Source organism: Odontesthes bonariensis, chromosome 7 (genome assembly GCF_027942865.1).
Source record: "Odontesthes bonariensis isolate fOdoBon6 chromosome 7, fOdoBon6.hap1, whole genome shotgun sequence".
Taxonomy (NCBI): Eukaryota; Metazoa; Chordata; class Actinopteri; order Atheriniformes; family Atherinopsidae; genus Odontesthes; species Odontesthes bonariensis.
Window position 1 is genome coordinate 37,604,687 of NC_134512.1, and position 27,239 is coordinate 37,631,925.

The window sequence follows — 27,239 nt, forward strand, 5'->3', positions numbered from 1 at the left end:
GCCACAGCCTCGGAGGAGACCACAGCCACAGCCATGGAGCAGACCACAGCCTCGGAGGAGACCACAGCCACAGCCTCGGAGCAGACCACAGCCTCGGAGGAGACCACAGCCACAGCCACGGAGCAGACCACAGCCACAGCCACAGCCTCGGAGGAGACCACAGCCACAGCCATGGAGCAGACCACAGCCTCGGAGGAGACCACAGCCACAGCCACGGAGCAGACCACAGCCTCGGAGGAGACCACAGCCACAGCCTCGGAGGAGACCACAGCCACAGCCTCGGAGCAGACCACAGCCTCAGAGCAGACCACAGCCACAGCCTCGGAGCAGACCACAGCCACAGCCACAGAGCAGACCACAGCCACAGCCTCGGAGCAGACCACAGCCTCGGAGGAGACCACAGCCACAGCCATGGAGCAGACCACAGCCACAGAGCAGACCACAGCCACAGCCTCGGAGCAGACCACAGCCTCGGAGGAGACCACAGCCACAGCCTCGGAGCAGACCACAGCCTCGGAGCAGACCACAGCCACAGCCTCGGAGCAGACCACAGCCACAGCCACGGAGGAGACCACAGCCTCGGAGCAGACCACAGCCTCGGAGCAGACCACAGCCACAGCCACGGAGGAGACCACAGCCACGGAGCAGACCACAGCCACAGCCACGGAGGAGACCACAGCCTCGGAGCAGACCACAGCCACAGCCTCGGAGCAGACCACAGCCTCGGAGGAGACCACAGCCACAGCCATGGAGCAGACCACAGCCACAGAGCAGACCACAGCCACAGCCTCGGAGCAGACCACAGCCTCGGAGGAGACCACAGCCACAGCCTCGGAGCAGGCCACAGCCTCGGAGGAGACCACAGCCTCGGAGCAGACCACAGCCACAGCCTCGGAGCAGACCACAGCCACAGCCACGGAGGAGACCACAGCCACAGAGCAGACCACAGAGCAGACCACAGCCTCGGAGGAGACCACAGCCACAGCCTCGGAGCAGACCACAGCCACAGCCACGGAGGAGGCCACAGCCACAGCCACGGAGGAGACCACAGCCACGGAGCAGGCCACAGAGCAGACCACAGAGCAGACCACAGCCTCGGAGGAGACCACAGCCTCGGAGCAGGCCACAGCCACAGCCTCGGAGCAGACCACAGCCACAGCCTCGGAGCAGACCACAGCCTCAGAGCAGACCACAGCCTCGGAGCAGACCACAGCCTCGGAGGAGACCACAGCCACAGCCTCGGAGCAGGCCACAGCCACAGCCTCGGAGCAGGCCACAGCCTCGGAGCAGACCACAGAGCAGACCACAGCCTCGGAGGAGACCACAGCCACAGCCTCGGAGGAGACCACAGCCTCGGAGGAGACCACAGCCACGGAGGAGACCACAGCCACAGCCTCGGAGGAGACCACAGCCACAGCCTCGGAGCAGACCACAGCCTCGGAGGAGACCACAGCCTCGGAGCAGGCCACAGCCTCGGAGGAGACCACAGCCACGGAGGAGACCACAGCCTCGGAGGAGACCACAGCCACAGCCTCGGAGGAGACCACAGCCTCGGAGCAGGCCACAGCCTCGGAGGAGACCACAGCCACAGCCTCGGAGGAGACCACAGCCTCGGAGCAGGCCACAGCCTCGGAGGAGACCACAGCCTCGGAGCAGGCCACAGCCTCGGAGCAGACCACAGCCTCGGAGGAGACCACAGCCACGGAGGAGACCACAGCCACAGCCTCAGAGCAGACCACAGCCTCGGAGGAGACCACAGCCTCGGAGCAGACCACAGCCTCGGAGGAGACCACAGCCACAGCCACGGAGCAGACCACAGCCACAGCCACAGCCTCGGAGGAGACCACAGCCACAGCCATGGAGCAGACCACAGCCTCGGAGGAGACCACAGCCACAGCCTCGGAGCAGACCACAGCCTCGGAGGAGACCACAGCCACAGCCTCGGAGGAGACCACAGCCACAGCCTCGGAGCAGACCACAGCCACAGCATCGGAGCAGACCACAGCCACAGCCTCGGAGCAGACCACAGCCACAGAGCAGACCACAGCCACAGCCTCGGAGCAGAACACAGCCTCGGAGGAGACCACAGCCACAGCCATGGAGCAGACCACAGCCACAGAGCAGACCACAGCCACAGCCTCGGAGCAGACCACAGCCTCGGAGGAGACCACAGCCACAGCCATGGAGCAGACCACAGCCACAGAGCAGACCACAGCCACAGCCTCGGAGGAGACCACAGCCTCGGAGGAGACCACAGCCACAGCCTCGGAGGAGACCACAGCCACAGCCTCGGAGCAGACCACAGCCTCGGAGCAGACCACAGCCACAGCCTCGGAGCAGACCACAGCCACAGCCACGGAGGAGACCACAGCCACGGAGCAGACCACAGCCTCGGAGCAGACCACAGCCTCGGAGGAGACCACAGCCACAGCCATGGAGCAGACCACAGCCACAGAGCAGACCACAGCCACAGCCTCGGAGCAGACCACAGCCTCGGAGGAGACCACAGCCACAGCCATGGAGCAGACCACAGCCTCGGAGGAGACCACAGCCACAGCCTCGGAGCAGGCCACAGCCTCGGAGGAGACCACAGCCTCAGAGCAGACCACAGCCTCGGAGCAGACCACAGCCACAGCCTCGGAGCAGACCACAGCCACAGCCACGGAGGAGACCACAGCCACGGAGCAGGCCACAGAGCAGACCACAGAGCAGACCACAGCCTCGGAGGAGACCACAGCCACAGCCTCGGAGCAGACCACAGCCACAGCCTCGGAGGAGACCACAGCCACGGAGCAGGCCACAGAGCAGACCACAGAGCAGACCACAGCCTCGGAGGAGACCACAGCCTCGGAGCAGGCCACAGAGCAGACCACAGAGCAGACCACAGCCTCGGAGGAGACCACAGCCTCGGAGCAGGCCACAGCCACAGAGCAGACCACAGCCTCGGAGGAGACCACAGCCACGGAGCAGGCCACAGAGCAGACCACAGAGCAGACCACAGCCTCGGAGGAGACCACAGCCTCGGAGCAGGCCACAGAGCAGACCACAGAGCAGACCACAGCCTCGGAGGAGACCACAGCCTCGGAGCAGGCCACAGAGCAGACCACAGAGCAGACCACAGCCTCGGAGGAGACCACAGCCTCGGAGCAGGCCACAGAGCAGACCACAGAGCAGACCACAGCCTCGGAGGAGACCACAGCCTCGGAGCAGGCCACAGCCACAGAGCAGACCACAGCCTCGGAGGAGACCACAGCCACAGCCTCGGAGGAGACCACAGCCACAGCCTCGGAGCAGGCCACAGCCTCGGAGGAGACCACAGCCACAGCCTCGGAGCAGGCCACAGCCTCGGAGGAGACCACAGCCTCGGAGGAGACCACAGCCACAGCCTCGGAGCAGACCACAGCCTCGGAGCAGACCACAGCCACAGCCTCGGAGGAGACCACAGCCTCGGAGGAGACCACAGCCACAGCCTCGGAGCAGGCCACAGCCTCGGAGGAGACCACAGCCTCGGAGCAGACCACAGCCACAGCCACGGAGGAGACCACAGCCACGGAGCAGACCACAGCCTCGGAGCAGACCACAGCCTCGGAGCAGACCACAGCCACAGCCACGGAGGAGACCACAGCCACGGAGCAGACCACAGCCTCGGAGCAGACCACAGCCACAGCCTCGGAGCAGACCACAGCCTCGGAGGAGACCACAGCCACAGCCATGGAGCAGACCACAGCCACAGAGCAGACCACAGCCTCGGAGCAGACCACAGCCTCGGAGGAGACCACAGCCACAGCCTCGGAGCAGGCCACAGCCTCGGAGGAGACCACAGCCTCGGAGCAGACCACAGCCACAGCCTCGGAGCAGACCACAGCCACAGCCACGGAGGAGACCACAGCCACGGAGCAGGCCACAGAGCAGACCACAGAGCAGACCACAGCCTCGGAGCAGACCACAGCCACAGCCACGGAGGAGGCCACAGCCACAGCCACAGCCACGGAGGAGACCACAGCCACGGAGCAGGCCACAGAGCAGACCACAGAGCAGACCACAGCCTCGGAGGAGACCACAGCCTCGGAGCAGGCCACAGCCACAGAGCAGACCACAGCCTCGGAGGAGACCACAGCCACAGCCTCGGAGGAGACCACAGCCACAGCCACGGAGCAGACCACAGCCTCGGAGGAGACCACAGCCACAGCCACGGAGCAGACCACAGCCTCGGAGCAAACCACAGCCACAGCCTCGGAGGAGACCACAGCCACGGAGCAGACCACAGCCACAGCCACGGAGGAGACCACAGCCACAGCCTCGGAGCAGACCACAGCCACGGAGCAGACCACAGCCACAGCCACGGAGCAGACCACAGCCACAGCCACGGAGGAGACCACAGCCACGGAGCAGACCACAGCCACAGCCTCGGAGCAAACCACAGCCACAGCCTCGGAGGAGACCACAGCCACGGAGCAGACCACAGCCACAGCCACGGAGGAGACCACAGCCACAGCCTCGGAGCAGACCACAGCCACGGAGCAGACCACAGCCACAGCCACAGAGCAGACCACAGCCACGGAGGAGACCACAGCCACAGAGCAGGCCACAGCCACAGCCACGGAGGAGACCACAGCCACAGAGCAGACCACAGCCACGGAGAAGACCACAGCCTCGGAGGAGACCACAGCCACAGCCTCGGAGCAGACCACAGCCACAGCCACGGAGCAGACCACAGCCACAGCCACGGAGGAGACCACAGCCTCGGAGCAGACCACAGCCACAGCCTCGGAGCAGGCCACAGCCACGGAGGAGACCACAGCCTCGTAGCAGACCACAGCCTCGGAGCAGACCACAGCCACGGAGGAGACCACAGCCACAGCCACAGAGCAGACCACAGCCACAGAGCAGACCACAGCCTCGGAGGAGACCACAGCCACAGCCTCGGAGCAGACCACAGCCTCGGAGCAGACCACAGCCACAGCCTCGGAGCAGACCACAGCCTCGGAGCAGACCACAGCCACAGCCTCGGAGCAGACCACAGCCACAGCCACGGAGCAGACCACAGCCTCGGAGGAGACCACAGCCTCGGAGCAGACCACAGCCACAGCCTCGGAGCAGACCACTGCCTCGGAGCAGACCACAGCCACAGCCACGGAGCAGACCACAGCCTCGGAGCAGACCACAGCCTCGGAGGAGACCACAGCCTCGGAGGAGACCACAGCCTCGGAGCAGACCACAGCCACAGCCTCGGAGCAGACCACAGCCTCGGAGGAGACCACAGCCTCGGAGCAGACCACAGCCACAGCCACGGAGCAGACCACAGCCTCGGAGCAGACCACAGCCACAGCCACGGAGCAGACCACAGCCTCGGAGCAGACCACAGCCACAGCCTCGGAGCAGACCACAGCCACAGCCTCGGAGCAGACCACAGCCACAGCCACAGAGCAGACCACAGCCACAGCCTCGGAGCAGACCACAGCCTCGGAGCAGACCACAGCCTCGGAGCAGACCACAGCCACAGCCTCGGAGCAGACCACAGCCACAGCCACAGAGCAGACCACAGCCACAGCCTCGGAGCAGACCACAGCCTCGGAGCAGACCACAGCCACAGCCACGGAGCAGGCCACAGCCTCGGAGCAGACCACAGCCTCGGAGCAGACCACAGCCTCGGAGGAGACCACAGCCTCGGAGCAGACCACAGCCACAGCCACGGAGCAGACCACAGCCTCGGAGGAGACCACAGCCACAGCCTCGGAGCAGACCACAGCCTCGGAGCAGACCACAGCCACAGCCACAGAGCAGACCACAGCCACAGCCTCGGAGCAGACCACAGCCTCGGAGCAGACCACAGCCACAGCCTCGGAGCAGACCACAGCCACAGAGCAGACCACAGCCACAGCCTTGGAGCAGACCACAGCCACAGAGCAGACCACAGCCACAGCCTTGGAGCAGACCACAGCCACAGCCACGGAGGAGACCACAGCCACAGCCACAGAGCAGACCACAGCCACAGAGCAGACCACAGCCACAGCCTTGGAGCAGACCACAGCCACAGAGCAGACCACAACCACAGCCTCGGAGCAGACCACAGCCACAGCCACGGAGGAGACCACAGCCACAGCCTCGGAGCAGACCACAGCCACAGCCACAGAGCAGACCACAGCCACAGCCTCGGAGCAGACCACAGCCACAGCCACAGAGCAGACCACAGCCACAGCCTCGGAGCAGACCACAGCCACAGCCTCGGAGGAGGGGGGCGGGGGGGGGGGGGGGGGGGGGGGCTCTGTCATGGGACTATGTTTTTAGGTCATGTTTGGTTTTAGATCACGTTTTAGTCATGTCTTAGTTTAGTTCTTAGTTTTCCCATGTTTTAGTTTCCCTGCAATTAGTTTCATTCACGTCACCTGCACTCATTTCCATCAGCTGCACTCATCAGTTCCCCACAGTACTTAAGTTCCCTGTTTGCCTTCAGTTTTTGTGAGATCCTTGCACCATACTTATGCACCATCACGCCACGTCAAGTCTTTCATAGCTAAGTATTTATCCATGCCATGCTAAGTTGTTTTTGTTCCTAGTCTTGTTAATGTTTCATTTGATTCCACAGTTTAAGTTTCTTTGTTATCCGGCTCAGCCGCGCCTTTTGTTTTTTACTTTGTTTTTGTAAAATAAATCTAGTTTGCTTTTTGAATTTCCACATCCGTGTCCTTCACACCACCCAAACTGACATCAAGCAGACACTTTTATCCAAAGTGACTTAAAAGCAATTTAAAACATAAAAACATGTTTCCTGTTGTGTCTCATCAGCTTCGTTTCATCTGTTAACAAACAACATTTCTAAAACTCAGACCTGCAACACGTCCCATAAAAGTCAGGACAGAGAACCTTCTCCCACTCTGTGACGTTCCCTTCTCCCACTCTGTGACGTTTCCTTCTCCCACTCTGTGACGTTCCCTTCTCCCGCTCTGTGACGTTTCCTTCTCCCGCTCTGTAACGTTTCCTTCTCCCGCTCTGTGACGTTTCCTTCTCCCACTCTGTAACGTTTCCTTCTCCCACTGTAACGTTTCCTTCTCCCGCTCTGTAACGTTTCCATCTCCCGCTCTCTGACGTTTCCTTCTCCCGCTCTGTGACGTTTCCTTCTCCCACTCTGTGACGTTTCCTTCTCCCACTCTCTGACGTTTCCTTCTCCCACTCTGTGACGTTTCCTTCTCCCACTCTGTGACGTTTCCTTCTCCCACTCTCTGACGTTTCCTTCTCCCGCTCTGTGACGTTTCCTTCTCCCGCTCTCTGACGTTTCCTTCTCCCGCTCTGTGACGTTTCCTTCTCCCGCTCTGTGACGTTTCCTTCTCTCGCTCTGTGACGTTTCCTTCTCCCGCTCTCTGACGTTTCCTTCTCCCGCTCTGTGACGTTTCCTTCTCCCGCTCTGTGACGTTTCCTTCTCCCACTCTGTGACGTTTCCTTCTCCCACTCTGTGACGTTTCCTTCTCCCACTCTGTGACGTTTCCTTCTCCCACTCTGTGACGTTTCCTTCTCCCACTCTCTGACGTTTCCTTCTCCCGCTCTGTGACGTTTCCTTCTCCCACTCTGTGACGTTTCCTTCTCCCACTCTCTGACGTTTCCTTCTCCCGCTCTGTGACGTTTCCTTCTCCCGCTCTCTGACGTTTCCTTCTCCCGCTCTGTGACGTTTCCTTCTCCCGCTCTCTGACGTTTCCTTCTCCCGCTCTGTGACGTTTCCTTCTCCCGCTCTGTGACGTTTCCTTCTCCCGCTCTGTGACGTTTCCTTCTCCCGCTCTGTGACGTTTCCTTCTCCCGCTCTGTAACGTTTCCTTCTCTCGCTCTGTAACGTTTCCTTCTCCCGCTCTGTGACGTTTCCTTCTCCCGCTCTGTGACGTTTCCTTCTCCCGCTCTGTAACGTTCCCTTCTCCCGCTCTGTAACGTTTCCTTCTCCCGCTCTGTGACGTTTCCTTCTCCCGCTCTGTGACGTTTCCTTCTCCCACTCTGTGACGTTTCCTTCTCCCGCTCTGTAACGTTTCCTTCTCCCGCTCTGTGACGTTTCCTTCTCCCGCTCTGTGACGTTTCCTTCTCCCGCTCTGTAACGTTTCCTTCTCCCGCTCTGTGACGTTTCCTTCTCCCGCTCTGTAACGTTTCCTTCTCCCGCTCTGTAACGTTTCCTTCTCCCGCTCTGTGACGTTTCCTTCTCCCGCTCTGTGACGTTTCCTTCTCCCGCTCTGTGACGTTTCCTTCTCCCACTCTGTGACGTTTCCTTCTCCCACTCTGTGACGTTTCCTTCTCCCACTCTGTAACGTTTCCTTCCCACACAGAAAGGCCCCAGCTGGGAATCGAACCTGTGAGGCGACGGTGCTAACCACCACACCACCGCATCTGTGTTATCGTCACAGCCTTTCTGCTTTAAATCAAATCAAATCAAATCAAATTTATTTGTAGCACATTTCATGTACAAAACAGTTCAAAGTGCTTCACATAAAATAAAAGCATTGCAGCAGGCAGTGGAAGAAGCAATAAAAATACATAAAAGAATATAAAGAGAAACAAAGAAAATCATTTAAATGATTAAAAGCAAGCAACAGTCCAGATAAGTTCAAAGATATCGACGCTTTATTGTATTTTAGAAAACTACAACTTGATTATTTAATCATTTAATGTCAGTTTGTATTCTGTATATCATGAAAAAGGTGTTAATTTCAAGTTTTTGTTCAACTCTCAAAAGTTCTGTGTCATTTATAATCTGTGGCCTATCTTTGGTAACAAATAGAATAATTTAAATGAATTTAAAAATAAGCAACAGTCCAGATAAATTCAAAGATACCATGCAGATTTCATGCACAGACACATGAGAACAGAAATGTCTTTAACCTGGATTTAAAAATGTCTCCATTTGGTGAAAGTTTAATCTCCACTGGCAGTTTGTTCCACTTGTTTGCAGCATAACAGCTAAATGCTGCTTCTCCATGTTTAGTCTGGACTCTGGACTGGACCAGCTGACCTGAGTCCTTGGATCTAAGAGCTCTGCTGGCTTTATATTCTCTGAACAGATCACAGATGTAAACCATCAGCAGGCTTTTAAAATCTATTCTGTGACTGACTGGAAGCTAGAGTAAAGATTTTAAAGCTGCTGTGATGTGTTCAGATCTCTTAGTCCGGGTTAAAACTCCAGCAGCAGCGTTCTGGATGAGCTGCAGATGTTTAATGCTCTTTGTGGGAAGTCCAGTTAAAAGAGCATTACAGTGATGGAGTCTGCTGGAGATGAATGCATGGATGAGTTTCTCCTGGTCTGTTTGGGAGAGGAAACCTTTACTTCTGTTGATGTTTCTGAGGTGGTAAAAAGCTGCCTTGGTGACAGCTTTGATGTGGCTGCTGAAAGTTAGATCTGAGTCTATCAACACTCTGAGGTTACCAACCCGGTCAGTGATTGTACGTGTGCTGTTATTGTCCTCCTTAGTTCTGGATCCTTAGTTCTGGATCAGTTTCTTGCGGTTCTGGATGTCCGGACCCCCTCTGGGTGCCGGTGTGCTGCTGTTTGTGCTGCAGGAAGTGAGTCTCAGCGTGATATAAATGCTCCGTGTGAGTGTGGGAGGGCTGTTTGCTGCTGCTGGTGCATCTGGAGGAGAAGCTTTGTGGATGCTCAGCAGACGTGGAGCAGAGCTGCAGTGGGAGGGGAGGCAGGTGCTTCATGTCCACCCCCTCCTTACATAAAGACCGTTATGAAAGCCAGCCACCGATCTACTTTGATTCACATGAGCGCGGTCATGAGTCACTTCCAGCAGGCTGCTAAAAGCAGCAGATCTGCTGTTATGTCATCAGAGGGCAGTGTTTCGCTGCATGGACGGCAGCGGGGAGCGCTCAGGGGTTCTGTGGGCCGATCTGAGGGCTCTTCATGCTCACTTTGCAGGGACACTTTACGCTTTACACTTTATGCTGAGAAATACCTTTAGTGGTCAGCTCAAAGACTTCCTGAACACACACCAAAGAATCTAAATACACCAAAGAATCTAAATACAACAAAGAATCTAAATACAACAAAGATTTTAAATACAACAAAGAATTTAACACTGAAAACACATCTCTTTTCCCCAGCCTTCCTCTAGATGAAATGGAGTTTACCTTGGCTTGCTACTTTTATTGTTACTTATTGTTATTTTATTGCTAATTTTAGCTCAAATTTTATTTTTATCTGTGATGAAGTTATTCTTATTGCTATTTTATTGATAACTCTCTTAATATGTGATGCAGTTGCTGTTGTGAAGCACTTTGGTCAGCAGAGGTTGTTTTAATGTGCTTTATAAATACATTTTGAATTTAATTTAATTGAAAAACAATGGGGAAACGGACAGAATACAGAATTATACATTAAAATTTACAAAAGAAGTTCTTTAATTGGACTGAAGATTGGACTGAAGACAAGTTTCAGTGCAATCTGTTGGTTTCCTTAGCGAGGAAATTGTTTTTGAATCGGCTCTATATGAATTAATTGGATTATTTTATAAATAATTATGATTACAATGAATTGAATTCCAATTGGCTTGAATTGGACTTTATTATTTAAGTGCCTTGAGATGACATTTGTTGTATTTGGCGCTATTTAAATAAAAATGTATTGAATTGAATTTAAATGTGCTCTTTTCAGTCAGCAGGAAGTTGAAGGATCTTCCAGAGAGGCGAGGAGCGAAGATTGGCCACATTTACTTCTGCAGGGGCTTCTGATGCCTCCCAACCTGGCTATCGGGCCTGGGTTGGGCCCATGGATGGTGGGCGACAGGCCGGATCTGTTGCAGGATCAGAGCTTCCATCAGTGAGGCAGCGAGGCGACATCACACCTGAGGAGTTCAGGTGAGTTTTAAGCAAACCAGCACCCTTTCCCTTCTTTTACAACACTTGTTTCATATGATATGTGACTCAAAACAATTTGTTTTCAAGACTTTTTCACTTAACAAGATATTCCAGATGTGTTGTATTAAAACAAGTCCCTATATCTGGCTGAAATAGAACTTGTTAGGCAGTTGTGTCTTATATTAAGTGTAATGAGATATTTGGACTAGAAATGAGACAAATATACTTGGTAAGACTTTGATTTTTTTCCAGTGCCCTACATATTCCCCACCCAGTGGATTATCGTAGAAAAGAGACTAAACATGGAGAAGCAGCATTTAGCTGTTATGCTGCAAACAAGTGGAACAAACTGCCAGTGGATATTAAACTTTCACCAAATGGAGACATTTTTAAATCCAGGTTAAAACATTTCTGTTCTCATGTGTCTATGCATGAAATCTGCACGATATCTTTGAACTTATCTGGACTGTTGCTTGTTTTTAAATGAATTTAAATTGTTTTATTTGTTTCTCTTTATATTCTTTTATGTATTTTTAATGCTTCTTCCACTCCCTGCTGCAATGCTTTTATTTTATGTGAAGCACTTTGAACTGTTTTGTACATAAAATGTGCTACAAATGAACTTGATTTGACTTTGACTTTGATTTGAAAACCAACTCCTCGGTTTTGGTGGTGTTCAAATCGATAAACTAATGACAAGTTTAAGATTTTAAATCAAATCAAATCAAATCAAATTAATTTGTAGCACATTTCATGTACAAAACAATTCAAAGTGCTTCACATAAAATAAAAGCATTAAAAATACATGAAAGAATATAAAGAGAAACAAATAAAATGATTTAAATTAATTTAAAAACAAGCAACAGTCCAGATAAGTTCAAAGATATCGACGCTTTATTGTATTTTAGAAAACTACAACTTGATTATTTAATCATTTAATGTCAGTTTGTATTCTGTATATCATGAAATGTGACACCAAGTTGGTAAGTTATTAGAAAAAAAAAGTGTAAATTTCAAGTTTTTGTTCAACTCTCATAAGTTCCGTGTCATTTATAACCTGTGGCCTATCTTTGGTTGATTTAAAGCGGCTCACATTCTGAGGTTTTCCTTTCAAAGATCCCCTGTTATGCAGTTACTGGCTGCATTATAACATTTCTTATTAAATGCTCTGATGCTTTTCTCCTCCTGCTCCACTGGATCCACAGACACTGATAACACTGCGACTTAAAGAGTTAAAGCTCAGATTCATTTGTTTCCCCATCAGAAAAACATCCAGAACATAAACACAAAGCTTCTGTAAACTCAGGCAAACACCACCTGGATATCATGATGAAGCATGAGCTCTGTGTGTGCGTCCTGGGAGAACATTGAAACCAGATCTGGTGTCCTATTTGCCTTTTACTTTGAAGGCAGAACGCCTCTGATCGCTTTAACGTGTTTAAATTCACATCTGAGAGAAGCTCCAGAGAGCAAAGAGCCAGAGCTGCTGTTCAAAGGCAGCAGACGCAGCCGTAAACTGATGAACACACGCCGTAACCTGGTTAGCCGGATCTAACCAGGACAGGAAGTTATTAGCCCGCAGTTGATGGATCTGCTGCTCTCTGATTGGGTTACACCGAGCTCAGCTGTCAGTCACTGCTCCGAGCCGGCTGATTGGTCCAGATCTCCCTGAACTTAGTCCCATCCTGCAGCTCAGTCTGATGAGCAGCGACGCGTCTCATCTCTCTCACTTTCAGGTCACTTTCTGTACATTAAAGGGACAGTTCGCCTCTTTTGACATGAAGCTGTGTGACATCCCATATCAGCAGCATCATTTCTGAACATCTTCTTACCCCCTGCTGCGTCCTGTGAGCAGAGTTCCAGCCTCGTTTTGGTGTTGATGAAGGTAGTCGTCCCAGGTGTGGCCCCCATCTACTTGGCTGGGGCCACAAAGATCAAGCGTTTTGCTTCTCAAAACAACATGCGTTCAACAGAGTAATACATTTGCATCACATTGGAAAAAATCAAAGTCTTACCAAGTATGTTTGTCTCATTTCTTGTCAAAATATCTCATTACACTTAATATAAGACACAACTGCCTAACAAGTACTATTTCAGCCAGATATAGGGACTTGTTTGAAGACAATACATCTGGAATATCTTGTTAAGTGAAAAAGTCTTGAAAACAAATTGTTTTGAGTCACATATCATATGAAACAAGCTTTTTTTTTTTTTTACATTAAAAGAGGTTTTTAAGCTAATTTCAAGATCATCTCAAAAGTCCTAAATATCACATCTTTTTGCTTATTTCAAACAAAAACATCTTTTATTTGTTGTTTTTTTAACTTATTTTTGGAGGGGCATTTTTTCCAGTGCACAAAATGGTTCTCCAGGAAAAAGTCAGACCTCACAATCGCTTGGCCCTATTTTCTCTCCCTTCGTATCACTGCCTGCTGTGCAGACCGAGCAGCAAACACCGTAACAGGTGCGGCTGTCAGCAGCAGGCAGTGATACGAAGGGAGAGAAAATAGGGCCAAGCGATTGTGAGGTCTGACTTTTTCCTGGAGAACCATTTTGTGATGCAAATGTATTACTCTGTTGTACGCATATTGTTCTGAGAAGCAAAACGCTTTATGTTTTAAACCCCAGCCAACTAGCCGGACTACCTTCATCAACACCAAAACGAGGCTGGAACTCTGCTCACAGGACGCAGCAGGGGGTAAGAAGATGTTCAGAAATGATGTTGCTGATATGGGATGTCATACAGCTTCATGTCAAAAGAGGCGAACTGTCCCTTTAAACTGTATCTTACAGGCATTGTGTTTGGGTCCATTTTGTGTCGCGGCCTTTTGGGTTTCCGAAGTATATTTTCTAACAAAGGCCGTGGGTGGCAACAGGTGGTTTTGTTCTTAAACACACTATATATGTATAGTGAAGTGAAATTTATTCATATAGCACTTTTCAGCAACAAGGCGATCCAAAGGGCTTTACAACACAGAAACAACAAGACAGAAATACAGAAATAAAAACATCAAAAACAGGTAATTTGAGTAAACTAACAAAAGCTAAACTTTCCTCTAAGAGGAGGCATTTAAAAATATAGCTAATAACAGAACGGTTGATATAATGAATGATAACAAATCTTTAAAAGACTTTAATCTGAGAGGAAATATTAAGGTTGATACAGTGGTAATAGGTCTTAATAGACCATTTGAATATGACTAAGTTTTCCTCCTAGTGAAGCATTAATAAGATCAGAAACATGGATAAACTTTCCTCTAAGAGGAAGCTTTTAAAAAGCCGTTCGACCGTCTATAAACACTGGGAAAAAATCAAAGTCTTACCAAGTATATTTGTCTCATTTCTAGTCCAAATATCTCATTACACTTAATATCAGACACAACTGCCTAACAAGCACCATTTCAGCCAGATATAGGGACTTGTTTGAAGACAATACATCTGGAATATCTTGTTAAATGAAAAAGTCTTGAAAACAAATAGTTTTGAGTCACATATCATATGAAACAAGCTTTTTTTTTTACATTTGAAGAGGTTTTTAAGCTAATTTCAAGATCACTTTTATCTCAAAAGTCCTAAATATCACATCTTATTTCAAGAAATCTTGACAAGCTTATTTTCACTAGTTCCATTGGCAGATTTATTTGCTTATTTCAAGCAAAAACGTCTTTATTTGTTGTTTTTTTTACTTATTTTTGGAGGGGCATTTTTTCCAGTGAGTTAATGGGAATATTTTAAGCTTTATTTTTTAACTTGGATAAAAAAACTTTCACCTGAGAGGAAATATTAAGGTTTATACAGTGGTAATAGGTCTTAATAGACCATTTGAAAATGACTAAGTTTTCCTCCTAGTGAAGCATTAATAAGACAAAATGTAGTTTATTTCTGACAAAAAAATATGAACAAAACAATAACTAAAAATCTCTTACAATTTGGATGAAAAACAAAAGTTAACTTAATCTGATTTAACGAGCTCTAAAAGTGGTCAAAAAAATCATTTAACCCCCCCCCCCCCCCCAATCTGTCTAATTAATGGGAGGGTCTAAAAGTTACCAAAATAATCTAAACAATTTCAAATATAAAAATGAATTTCAGATTTTGATTCCAAATGAACTAAAGTATATTCTAACCGCCCAAAGAAAACTAAATTGATAGAACTTATGATTTTGCCTCTCCCTGGTGTCAGTAATCGTGTCGCATTAGATTTTTTTTTTCTTCCGTTTTTAATCCTATTGTGTGCAACTTCCCGGAGATTTAATGTCTTTGCTGCTATGCTGAATGTCTTTGATGTTGTGTTGAGTTTTTAACAATGTGTTTTTTTACTGTAGATTCAGGAGACTCTTTCGGTTTTATTTTGTGACTTTGGATCAGATTTCCACGTCATGTTTTCTTTGATGAATGATTTACTTTAGTTGTTTTCTACTAATCTGATGGAGTCTGGTTCGGCCTCAGTTCTGATGTCAGCTCAGTTTCTACTTTGTTCTCAGTCCAAACTCTGTCCTCAGTCCAGTTTTATCCTGTTTAATTTTTAGTGTGTCCTTTGGTAAGTGAAATAAAGACTGTTGGTTAACTCAAGTTCTGGTTTTGGGTCCAAACTCACGCCTTTAACCGTAGATTCAGGACTCTTCCATCGTGGCTCTTTGACTGAGCAGCTGCCTTTGATACCGTTGATGGTTCCATCCTCACGGCTGAAGCCTCAGGTAGGAACAAAAGGCGGTTCCAGTTTCTCATCCCACCTGGATGGTAACTCCTTTGAAAAGGCCCCACTCACCTGTGGTGTCCCTCAGGGCTCTGTGTTGGGCCCCATGCTCCTCTCTTAGTGTCTGCTGCCCAGTTTTTGGGAATACTTCTTGTCACTGTTTTGCAGATGATGACAAACCTGAAATAACATGAAGTTATGGAAGTTATGGAAATAAGACGGAGGATCCGTGCCTCCATAACCTCCGGGCTGGATGATTCTCTGTATGTGGGTTTAGTTCAGCCATCCGCTGGACTCCTGCAGTTCATTCAGAAAGCTGCCGGTCCGGAACCAGAACATTTCCCATAAACACCTTCTCAAACATACAATAAGAATTCTAATAATCAGAATGAGAAAAAGATCAATAAACCTTGTTCAGCTGCTTCACGTTGAACCAGAAATAACCTGCAATAACACAAATAATATAATTCATTTAAGAAAATCTAATTAAAATGAAATAAAGACATAAAACCACAATCAGTAACATCCAATGATCTCAGATTTCTGTTCTGGTGTCGATCACTGCGGATCAATAAAGTCGATGTTTTCTTACATATTTTTCCCTGAGTCGGATTATTTGTGGATCATGTGCATTTTATGACCTGCTTACGTCACTTCAGCGCTCCGTCCCTACTCTTATAAAACACACATGATTTAATAACTGACCATTATTAAGAATTTGTTGGAATGAATACAGGAACATGAACTTAAAAAAAATAGATCTTCATTAATGCACAAAACCAAAAACCAAGGACAGGAAACTTTAGCACTGGATACAACTCTGTGAAATAGTGGGAAACAGTGTGGAAATATGAACACTTTTAAACATCTTCTGTAACCCGATAATTCAAATAAATGCAATGATAGGATTAATTGTGCATAGTGACAGATATTGGTGTCAGTCTGCAGCATGTAACAACAGACAGTTTGAAATAAAAAAGAGATTAAAAAGTTCTCTGAAACATTCAACCCTGAATCTGACACACATGGGCTGTTACTCTGGGTTGTGTCGCCATCTAGTGTCTGTTTTTAGTTACTACAGGATGGAAATGAAAGCACAGACTGCTGTGTTCCTCTCAGCTGTGTTTATCTCCATGTTTCTTTTCCGATGCGAATCTGATCTCAGTAAAGATAAGCGGACGAATATAGGTAGAGATAAATCAATACAAATAAAAAGGATGGGCAGTGCACGTGTTGCCGTGCAGAGCAGAGATATACATGTTGCCTTAAGAGAGGCTGACCAAAAGCAACCAAACGTTGACCCGAACAGAGCAGAACTTTTCCTCTGACTCCACCCGACATGATGAAAAGCTCCGTGGAACATCGTTGGCTTTCTTTGGCCCAAAATAAATCAAACTCTATAAAAGAACAAAAATAATAAAGATTATGAAGATAAAACATGCAGCTGGAGGGATGCTGGTGTTTTCTTCCTGTCCTCTCAGCCCCAGCTGGGCCAGGCAGAGGGTTCTGGTTCTGATGGAGGTTTCTTCCTGGTTCTGGTTCTGATGGAGGTTTCTTCCTGGTTCTGGTTCTGATGGAGTTTTTCTCCCCACAGTCGCCTCGTGCAGCTCAGGACGGGGGATTGGATCAGAGAGAAATGAGACTATCTGTTGGTTTTCTTGACTGGAAACTGTTTTGATTGGATTATGATCACAATGAGTTGGACGGAATCACTGGAGTCCTGAGATTTGTTGTGATTTGGTGCTTTATTAATAAAGTGAATTGAATCTTTACTCAGTCTGATAAACTTCTTCGTTGGTTTCAGACGTGACTTTTGTGAGAGGAAGAGGAGGAGAGAAGAGAGGAGGAGGAGGAGAAAGAGAGGGGGAGGAGGAGAGAGAGGAACTAAGTGAACCCTTCCTGCCTCCACAGGATGGAGTGTAGCAGCAGGTGCTGCTGATCAATACACTGATTAATTGATCATTTTATTAGCTGATGCAGCCTGAATATTAACGAGTCTGATGAGATAAAACATAAATATCTGGAGTTCATTCTGTTTCCAGTTAAATAAAAGTCAAAGTTCATGTAAAAAAACTGTTTGTATGTTTTAAATGAGCGTTTTCCAAAGTTTCTTCTGCTTTGGGTTTGTGCCTCACTTACAGTCTGCCGTGGGGATCCAGCGGCTCCCGGCCGTTGGGACCCAGCGGCCCCCGGCCGTGGGGACCCAGCGGCCCCCGGCCGTGGGATCCAGCGGCCCCCGGCCGTGGGTTCCAGCGGCCCCCGGCCGTGGGGATCCAGCGGCCCCCGGCCGTGGGATCCAGCGGCCCCCGGCCGTTGGGACCCAGCGGCCCCCGGCCGTTGGGATCCAGTGGCCCCCGGCCGTGGGGTGGGGCCCCTCTGCAGAAGGACTCGCACTGAGCTAAAAGAACCCAAAGTTACTAAAAGTTTTCACAGATCTGTCATCAGATTATTTATCCCATCGAAACTTTGATTCAATAAATGATTCAACTAAAATCCCAGAATCCAGTTCATCATTCCAAAGATGTCCTCCAAAACTGAATTCAGTATAAACAGTTCAGAGTTTTGTGTTTTTTTACTTTCTTTATAGGAAGAAGGAAACGTTACTGTAGTGGCCATTTGTCCATAAAAAAAAAACTTAAACCAAACAAAATCAGAAGGCCACTGATGCACCATGGGAGATGTGGTTTAACGCAGGCAAAAGAAGATGAATGTCCAAAAATGAATTTTTGCGTTTTCTGAGTGTGTGACCCAATTACCAAAATATTCTAAACAAATAAAAATCTAATGTAAATAAAGCAGTGAAATTAATCAAATAAAGTTACTCATAATTAGCAAATTAAATTTACAACTAGAACCAAAAAACAAAAAACTAACTTTACAAAAATAGCTCCTACAGTTTCAGAGTGGGAGACGGTCCTCTGTCCTGAGTGTTTTTAACGTGCTGCAGGTCTGAGACGCAGAAATGACGTTTGTTAACGGAAACATGTTGACTTCTGACTGTCAGACAGGAAAAACCATAAAGCGTTTGTTTTTGTTTACAATCTTGTTTCCAGCTAAATGAAGTAAATCTGAGGCCTGGATTAGTTTTATTTGTCGTGTTTGTTTATTATCTAATCAAATTAAATATGACTTTACCTGGTGTGTATTTGTCACCTGACCAGGCGACACACACTAACTGTAGTGACTATTTGTCTATGAAAATAATAATAAAAGAAAAGAAAAAACTTTTGTCTTTAAGGTTATCAAACTAAAATTAAACAGAACTTGACGCACTGTGGGTTTCTGGTTTACGCAATAAGGTCCAAAAACGTTAAAATGCAGTTCATCGTGGGTTTTATTCTGACTTTGCAGGCAAAACAGAACATGACAAGCTTTATGAGATCCCTTCCTGCCTCTCCTGGCTCTGATTCCCGTGGCTTGCTTCTGCTTGTCTCCCACCTTGACAAACTGACAACTGAAACTACTAATTGGTAAAAAAACAACAACCATGTGACCACCCAAGTGCGCCCAGAGCTCCCTAAAACCCAAGTATTTATGCAGTGGCGATTCTAGAGTCTGTGGGGGCCCTACCGACCAGTGTTCGTCACCAAAACATCTGAGACCAACGAAAAATGTATGAAATAAAATCTCTTTTTATTCCAAACGTGAAAAACATTGTTATTTTTTAAAATATACATGTAAAGAATAAATAAATAACTAAAAAAGACTACGTTGTCTACGTTGGCACTTGATATTCGCCTGTTGCTATTTATCTACCGGGTGTAGCTGGCCATCCAATAATAATTGTGTACATTTAAAGATTCTTTGTGACAAGTAAAGCTGTTCATGATATCGATTTCATAAGTATGGTTTTTATTTTCCACTAGCCTTGAATTTCCGGCGAACGTTGCCAACAATGGCAAACACTCTGAGGGGCCAGTTCTCCGCAAACATAGCCTACAGTGGAACTCTACGGGAGTTTGACGAAGTCAACAATGCAATTATGGAATTATAGAATGGCATGTTAACTAGATAATCTTTGACTAAATCATTTAAATTTAACCGTTCAAAGAAAACATGTTCACCACGAACGTTCGCCACTGTTTGAGACAGTAACTAGACAATCTTTAGCCCTATTTGGACGGGACTAGTTTAATGGGGGGACCTGGCGTAAAGTTAGCCTGGGAATTCCCATGCTGCTTTGCGCTCGATTTCATTCTCACTGCAAAGTCAGCCTGGAAACCACAGCCCTTATTTTTGCTAGAGTTTGGGAACCAATCACAGAACAGGGGGGGGGCAGCAAGACGATGACGACGTCTATGCGCTACACCGAAGCTTGTAGAGTGTTAATCCAACATGACAGCGGACACAACGTTACCGTTCGATGCAGCCTTAGAAAGTGTTTCAGAGTAGATTCACCCTGGGGTCATTTGAACCGTGACATCCAGCCAAGTAGCCCACCCGAAGTTTTTCCGATATTGGCTGAACATCAGCTGAGTTACTGAGTTATCCCGAATAGCTTAGTACAAGCGCTAACGGACCCTGGCAGTATCTCCAAAATTACCACACTAAAATCACATGCCATGAAACCAAACTTCTACAGTAGTACAAATATGGTCTGTACTCACAAAACGATGCATTTGGAAGTTTGTACATAGTCCAGGAGTTTATTATTATCAACAACACAAGCCTGATAGCTTCCTGGAGCTAAAGCTACGTTGACGTCACTCCTGGGAGCTTCAAAGTAAGATGAGGGTTGATCTACTACTGTAGACAACAAAGCAAGGCTGCTAAATTTCTCCATTATTAAAATAAATTCACAACTCTACAACATAAAAATTCATGTAGAATATAGCATATAGGCCTACTTTGTTGTCAATTTAAGTAGCTTAGAGCGCAAGTTTACTTTTATTTTCCATTTTTTTCTTCTTCCTCGTCGAATTTCTGTCGTCATCTGGTATAAGTGATACAATTGGCTATGAATCGCGCGCAAAGCAGCATGGGAAGAACCAGACGCCATTTGATAGACATTCGTAGCGCCCAATAAACGGCTCTAGGCATTCGTAAACCACGCCTCAAATACGAGAAAATGCACACCTAGTTCCCAGACCACCATCTCATCGAGATTGTGGACGCGTCAGCCAGGCTAGGGTAAAGTAACAATAACCGGGAAATCTAGTCCCGTCCGAACGCGCCATGTCAGTAAAGATAGCGGAGTATGTCGGTAAACTTTGCCGAGAATTCTACCTCCTGTGAAACGGTCCGGAGTATCTAACATAGGTAATACTAATCCCGTGCGAATGCGACCTTCGGTAATAAGTACAGAATATGTCGTCACATCCTTTTAAAGAGAGAAACAATTAGGTGTGTCTGTTTGCAAACATGGAGGTTCTGGATGAAGCGCTGCTTGCAAGCACGCATCTAATTTCGGACTTTGGCTTGCTTCGACCTGGTCGGCGCCATGTCTGTGTACAGATGGGGTTTACGGAAGTGAAATGAAGACGTGCAGCATCCAGGATGTGACGGTTGTGCGTAACCAACAACTCCTCCCATGTTAGATGAATATTACAGGGATTTCTTGTCCCGTCCGAATTGTTCATTTCTTCTCCCTGGCGTCGTCTGGTTAACCAACATTACCATACGTCCCCCCATTGAACTAGTCCCGTCCGAATAGGGCTTTTTGATTGAATGCACCTCAGCTCTCGGGGGCTATGGAGTTTATTTTGTGTCAATAAGTTTGTTTTTTTTTGTTTGACTTTTTTAAATTTAGTTTTTGAATTGATATATTTTGCTTGCTCTTATAAAAGTCTTCTTTAAATTCAAACAAAAAATACATGATTGCAATTAAAAAAAACTGAAATCGTGTAAAATATTTGCCTTCGCCTCCTTCTCAGTTTTGGTTGTTGTCGTTTTCTTTGATTACGTCTCCAGCTTTCTCGTTTGCGCTCACAGCAGCTACTCTGCTTCTGATTGGTTCTAAAAACGTCAACAACGGCGCGAAGGAATAGGATCTCTGAAGAATGGCATAATCGTAAACTATAGACATGTCCTTACCTCGGACTGCATTTTGCCATTCTTCAGAGATCGTATTCCTTCGCGCCGTTGTTGACGTTTTTAGAACCAATCAGAAGCAGAGTAGCTGCTGTGGCCAGAGCTGCTTCGTACGCTTGCTTAGCTGTCCGTCAAACACAAATAAGCCAATAGGAATGCCCCCGTCGAAAGCCCACCCACCAGGCACGTTTGTGTCAAAACCGCAAACAAAAAGTCAGGGAGTGCAAACGAGAAAGCTGGAGACGTAATCAAAGAAAACGACAACAACCAAAACTGAGAAGGAGGCGAAGGCAAATATTTTACACGATTTCAGTTTTTTTTAATTGCAATCATGTATTTGAATTTTTTTTTTTGTTTGACTTTTTTAAATTTAGTTTTTGAATTATATATATTTTGCTTGCTCTTATAAAGTCTTCTTTAAAGCGATGCAATGTAACTTCTCAAAAAGCCCACTCTGGAGCTCCCCCTACAGGCTTGGAGGTAATGTACGGTTACACTGTCGTAAATACAACACCCTTTCACTTTCACTTTCACGTTTCACGTTTGTTGACGAACCGGCGAGGAGTCAGAAGGTGCAAGCTATGTCGACCAAGAAGGTAAGAGTAATCAAATGTACCTGGGAGCGTGAGAGGGGTCTATTTGTTTTTGCGGTAGGTGTGCCAGAAAGCAAGTCGAAGTACTGCCGCTACCGGGCCGCTCCAGCAAAGTTACATAGCGCAGTTTTTCCAACTCAGACCCCCGAAGGCCATAGGAGACAGGCCAATAGTAATATTAAAACTCATTCTAGCCACACATTTTTTTTCAAGCTGTTATTTTAAGGTAGAAATGTTACATAGTATTGCTTTAAACTTATTGACACAAAATAAACTCCATAGGGGGCCCCCTAGTGGCTCGGTGGTCCAAGCAGTTGCCTGCCTTGCCTGTTGACAAGGTGAAACGCCCACTTCCCAAACAAAAAAATGAATTAAATTAATTACAAACCAATTTATCCTAAACAACTCAAATTAAACAAAAATGCTAATTATCAACCAAAAACTAAGCAAATAATATAAAATAAATCTAAATTCTATGGCTTAACTAGACATAAAGAAATAGCTCCTACACTAACTGTAAGTGGAAACAGTAAAGGCCGTGCCACCTGCCCCCCCCCCATCCCCTCCCCTCCTCCACCTCCACCTCCACCACAGAGTGCAACAGTCCGGCGGCTCCAGCAGCGGGCAGCCGAACATGGAGGCTGCGCGGCGGCTGCCTGGGAGCGGAGCGGTCCGGCTGTGAGGAGCACGGAGCCCGCCACCACACCACACCACACCGCACCGCTCCGCTCGGCTCCGCTGCCGACTTCCACGGTGTGTGTCTCTGCGTGTGAAGCGCGTACGTGTGTGCAGACTTTCTCTCCATAGAGTTTCACTGAGTTTACATCCGGGTTTTTTCCCTAGGCAATGGGAGTCGCAGCACCGCCGTTCCTTAGGCAAAGTGAAATAAATTCGCTGCACCGACACAAAAAGTAGTCCGCTTTTCGAACACATTTTCTCCCCGCCTCGCCTCGCCGATCGGCCCGATTTAACCAACTTTAACGGCGACGCGAGCGAATATCAAACGCTTCGTGGCGGATAAACGAGCGTCAGCCGGACGAGGGAGTAGTTTTTATCCCCCTTCCTCCAGCTTCGGAGCGCAGGGATCTGTGCCGTGCTGAGGCTGAGCTGAATGAGATTGAAGAAGAGTTCTTCTTGTTTTGTAGCTTCAGTTTCTCTGTTTTTACACAATTTTTACAAAAACTACATCTTAAAATACAGCAACAAATCCCAGCTCTGCGGGGAAGGAGGCGGCCGAACTGTTTTGTGTGCTGTTATTCCACCGCGGATCGGCTTCTAATAGATATATATTTAATTAATCTGGAGGAGGACTGCTGCTGAGTGAGTGCACATTGGGCTTTTTTAATTTCATAACTTTAATTTTTCTCTGTTGTCAAACTTCACGCTGTGTGCTGCCCGCCGCCTTTAATCCGTGTGTCCGCGGCCGTGTGCGGGCAGGTGTGTTGAGCCGGCGGCCAGTGTGTGTGTTCCGTGTGTTTTCTGTGTGTTTGGCTGCTTGTGTTTCTTATTCTAGGAGTTGATGTTCTGGAGGACAAGGGGCCGATAGAACTTAGAGCCACCAACGCCTGCTCTCTCTGTCAGGATTTGTTTTGAAAGATGGCGTCTTTTTGGGACTCTTTCCCGGTCGGATTTCTTTTCCTCCTTCTTCCTCCTATTTCTTTCGCATCTCCGGCCAGCGCGAGCTCAGCTCGTTATTGATCTTTGCCGTTAAGTTATCCGCGTGCTGGCAGCCGTTAGCCTGGGCAGCTAGCAGGATGGTTAGCATTAGCGGCTAACAGCTAACGTTATCCACTTGTTCTCTAGCAGGATGGTTAGCATGGTTAGCATTAGCGGCTAACAGCTATCGTTATCCACTTGTTCTCCGTGAACATCGGCAGCGTCTGTCGGATGCGAGGGTCGCCGTGACCGTCCGCGTTCACACCGAAACACCGAAAAAACACGACAAAAATCCCGGCCCCCCCCCCCCCTCCGAAATGCAGCAGTGTATCGCTGCGAGGACGTGTTGCCTGTGAAGGCGGCTCGGTTGCATTTTATAAGCGGAGGTCCGGACGGCCATAGTTAATAAGACGGTTATAAAACATGAGTCAGAAAAAACACTTTCTGTTGGTGTTCGGAGCAGTTTTGGCGGCTCTCGGGCTCGAACCTCCATCTTGGTGTCAGTTCTTGTTTTCGGGGCCTCTGCAGCAGCATGTGGTGCTGATGATGGAAGTTTATCCGGATAACTTCATGTCCCACCCAGGGAGCAATTACTGCAATTAACCCGCAGCCCGGACACGCTGCCGCCGGTACCAGAGTACCCCAGGAGGTACCGGTACTACACCAGAGTACTACACCGGAGTACCTCAGCAGGTACCGGTACTACACCGGAGTACTACACCGGAGTACCTCAGCAGGTACCGGTACTACACCGGAGTACTACACCGGAGTACCTCAGCAGGTACCGGTACTACACCGGAGTACTACACCGGAGTACCCCAGAAGGTACCGGTACTACACCGGAGTACTACACCGGAGTACCTCAGCAGGTACCGGTACTACACCGGAGTACTACACCGGAGTACCTCAGCAGGTACCGGTACTACACCGGAGTACTACACCGGAGTACCTCAGGAGGTACCGGTACTACACCGGAGTACTACACCGGAGTACCTCAGGAGGTACCGGTACTACACCAGAGTACTACACCGGAGTACCCCAGGAGGTACCGGTACTACACCAGAGTACTACACCGGAGTACTACACCGGAGTACCCCAGGAGGTACCGGTACTACACCAGAGTACTACACCGGAGTACCCCAGGAGGTACCGGTACTACACCAGAGTACTACACCGGAGTACTACACCGGAGTACCCCAGGAGGTACCGGTACTACAGAGGGAATACCTGCTGACTGAATACTGACGGTACACCTGGTGCTTTCAGATGGAAATATAAAGCTTGTACTACTTTAACTATTACTTCACTGAAGTAAACATTTTAGCAGCTTTTATTCCTTTATAAAGTACTTTTTACTGCACTGTACTCACCTGAATATTTGAAGGGACTTGGTGCAGTTATATCATTGACAGGTTTATTACGGTGTATTCTTGGGGTTGAAGTAGTAGAGCTCAGTCCTTAGCTTCAGACGGTGTTGTAGTACTTGATGCAGTACTATTACTCATGAAATACTTCTCAGGCTCCATCTTGTGTGATGACTGATCCTCTGAAGTTCTTTTTAAAGCAGAGCAGCTTCCGTCCCTGTTCAGATGGAGGCTGATCGAGTAGTTTCAGATACTTTTACTCTGACGGGAGTATTTGGTGAAGTACAGAAAAACTTCTGGCATTTTAAAACTCACAGTAGAAAACAAAGTAATTTAAAGGGTGAAGATGCTGTTTGTTCATCATTTTATTATCCGATGAAAGCAGATTGATGTAAATGTGAAGTACAACACCTGTAGTACTTGTACTTTTTAACTTTACTCAGGTACTGCACCTATTGGCAACATGAGGTACTTTTATTTATTAAAGTACTTCTGTTTTTATACTTTGAATCTGAGAAGAATTATAAAGCTTTTACTTTCCATGAAGCATAAAAACTGAAACTTATGGTAAAATTGGACTTTTTGCTCCGGTGTAATAATATAATTATAATAATAACAATTCTTATAATAATAAGACGTCTCACAGATACTTTTGTCCTGTTGTTGATTCATGATTATTCTGAATATTTTGGACAGTTTTATTGTAGTTTAGCAGCAGATTTTACACATGAGAAGAAGTATTATTAATATTTAATGTAACACAGACTTTTGTCTCATAAAGTACAGGCTGATATTTGTTAGTGTAATTCTGTGGTATTGAAACTTGAAGTATTTTCATCTCCTGACTCCATCAGATTAAACCATCACTCAGCAGAGTACTTTTTCCAAGGATTTTGGCTGTGATTTGTAGTATTTAAGTACTTTTATTAAACCAGTAGTTACGAACAGGAGAAAGATTTCAGCTGTAAACTTCTCAGGTGGTTTCAGAGCAGATAATAGATAGAACTCAGTTTTCATCTGTTATTTTTGTATTTTAGGAGTTTTGTTTGGTTAAATGAGCAACTTATTTTCCTTGAAGCCAAACTGTGTTCCTCCCTCCAGGGGGCGCTGCAGACACGAGTTAAAGGCCCCAAAACATGAAACAGGAGAAGAACAAACTGCTGATGCATCAGATCGTGATGCTTTTTCTTTTTTATTCATGGAAACAGTTTGATTTAACGTCTGTTTGAATTCAACCAAGTTTCTGTTTAAAGGGCTCAAAAATAGGGAAGCAGAGCTGGTTGTTCCTGAGTTGAGACTCATTTTCAGCTGTTTTTATTTAAATGATCAGAGGAAGAACAGGCGGAGGCCCGTCCTCCTGCTCCTCCGGCAGTGACTGTAAATAAGTCAGAACTGTTTAAATCATCTTATTTTATATTACGTTGGCTTAAATTTCTGTATCTGAATCTTAAAGAGTGACAATTGTAAAGTAAGTGAACCCCCTGAACTAAAATGGTTAAGTTTAATAAGTTGGTTAAACTCTTCATGAATAAGCTGATATTCCCCTTAAACTCCTCATGTGGTCTGATGGAGGTGAATGTTGGAGATACAGGAAGTAAAATCCTTTTTTTTTTTTAATGAAAGTTGAGGAAATCTTGTTTTTTGTCTCTTTATGATGAAAGTCTGAATGTGTCAGTGAGACAGAACCTCCACTTGGATCAGAACCGGACTGTTTCAGAACCGTGTCTGTAACGGTGTGTGTTTGTTTTGTTGTACAGGGCAGCACAGAGGGGTGGAGTCCAGTTCCACAGCCAGGTGGTGAGTTCTGTTTCCTCATTTATTTAAATAAAGAATTAAACTCTGGAATTAAATTAAACTTTCTGATAAAGTAAAGTTATTGGTTTTAGTTATTTATAATATATATATAAAGTTATTGATGTTAGTTATTTATTATAAATATATATAAAGTTATTGATTTGAGTTATTCGATATACATATTTAAAGTTATTGATGTTAGTTATTTATTATAAATATATAAAGTTATTGATTTTAGTTCCTCGACACAACTTTTTCACTTTTCTCTGGGTTATTTCA

General features: G+C 47.3%; 1 protein-coding gene across 1 annotated transcript in view; it reads left to right on the forward strand.

Annotated features, from left to right (window-relative positions):
* Positions 1-23,219: 23,219 nt before the first annotated feature.
* Positions 23,220-27,239, forward strand: part of phf21ab (PHD finger protein 21Ab) — a 46,137-nt gene continuing 42,117 nt past the window's right edge. The window contains exons 1-2 of the mRNA XM_075470736.1: positions 23,220-23,466; positions 26,924-26,963. The gene's annotated coding sequence lies outside the window, so the exon portion shown is untranslated. The remainder of the gene's footprint in view (positions 23,467-26,923; positions 26,964-27,239) is intronic.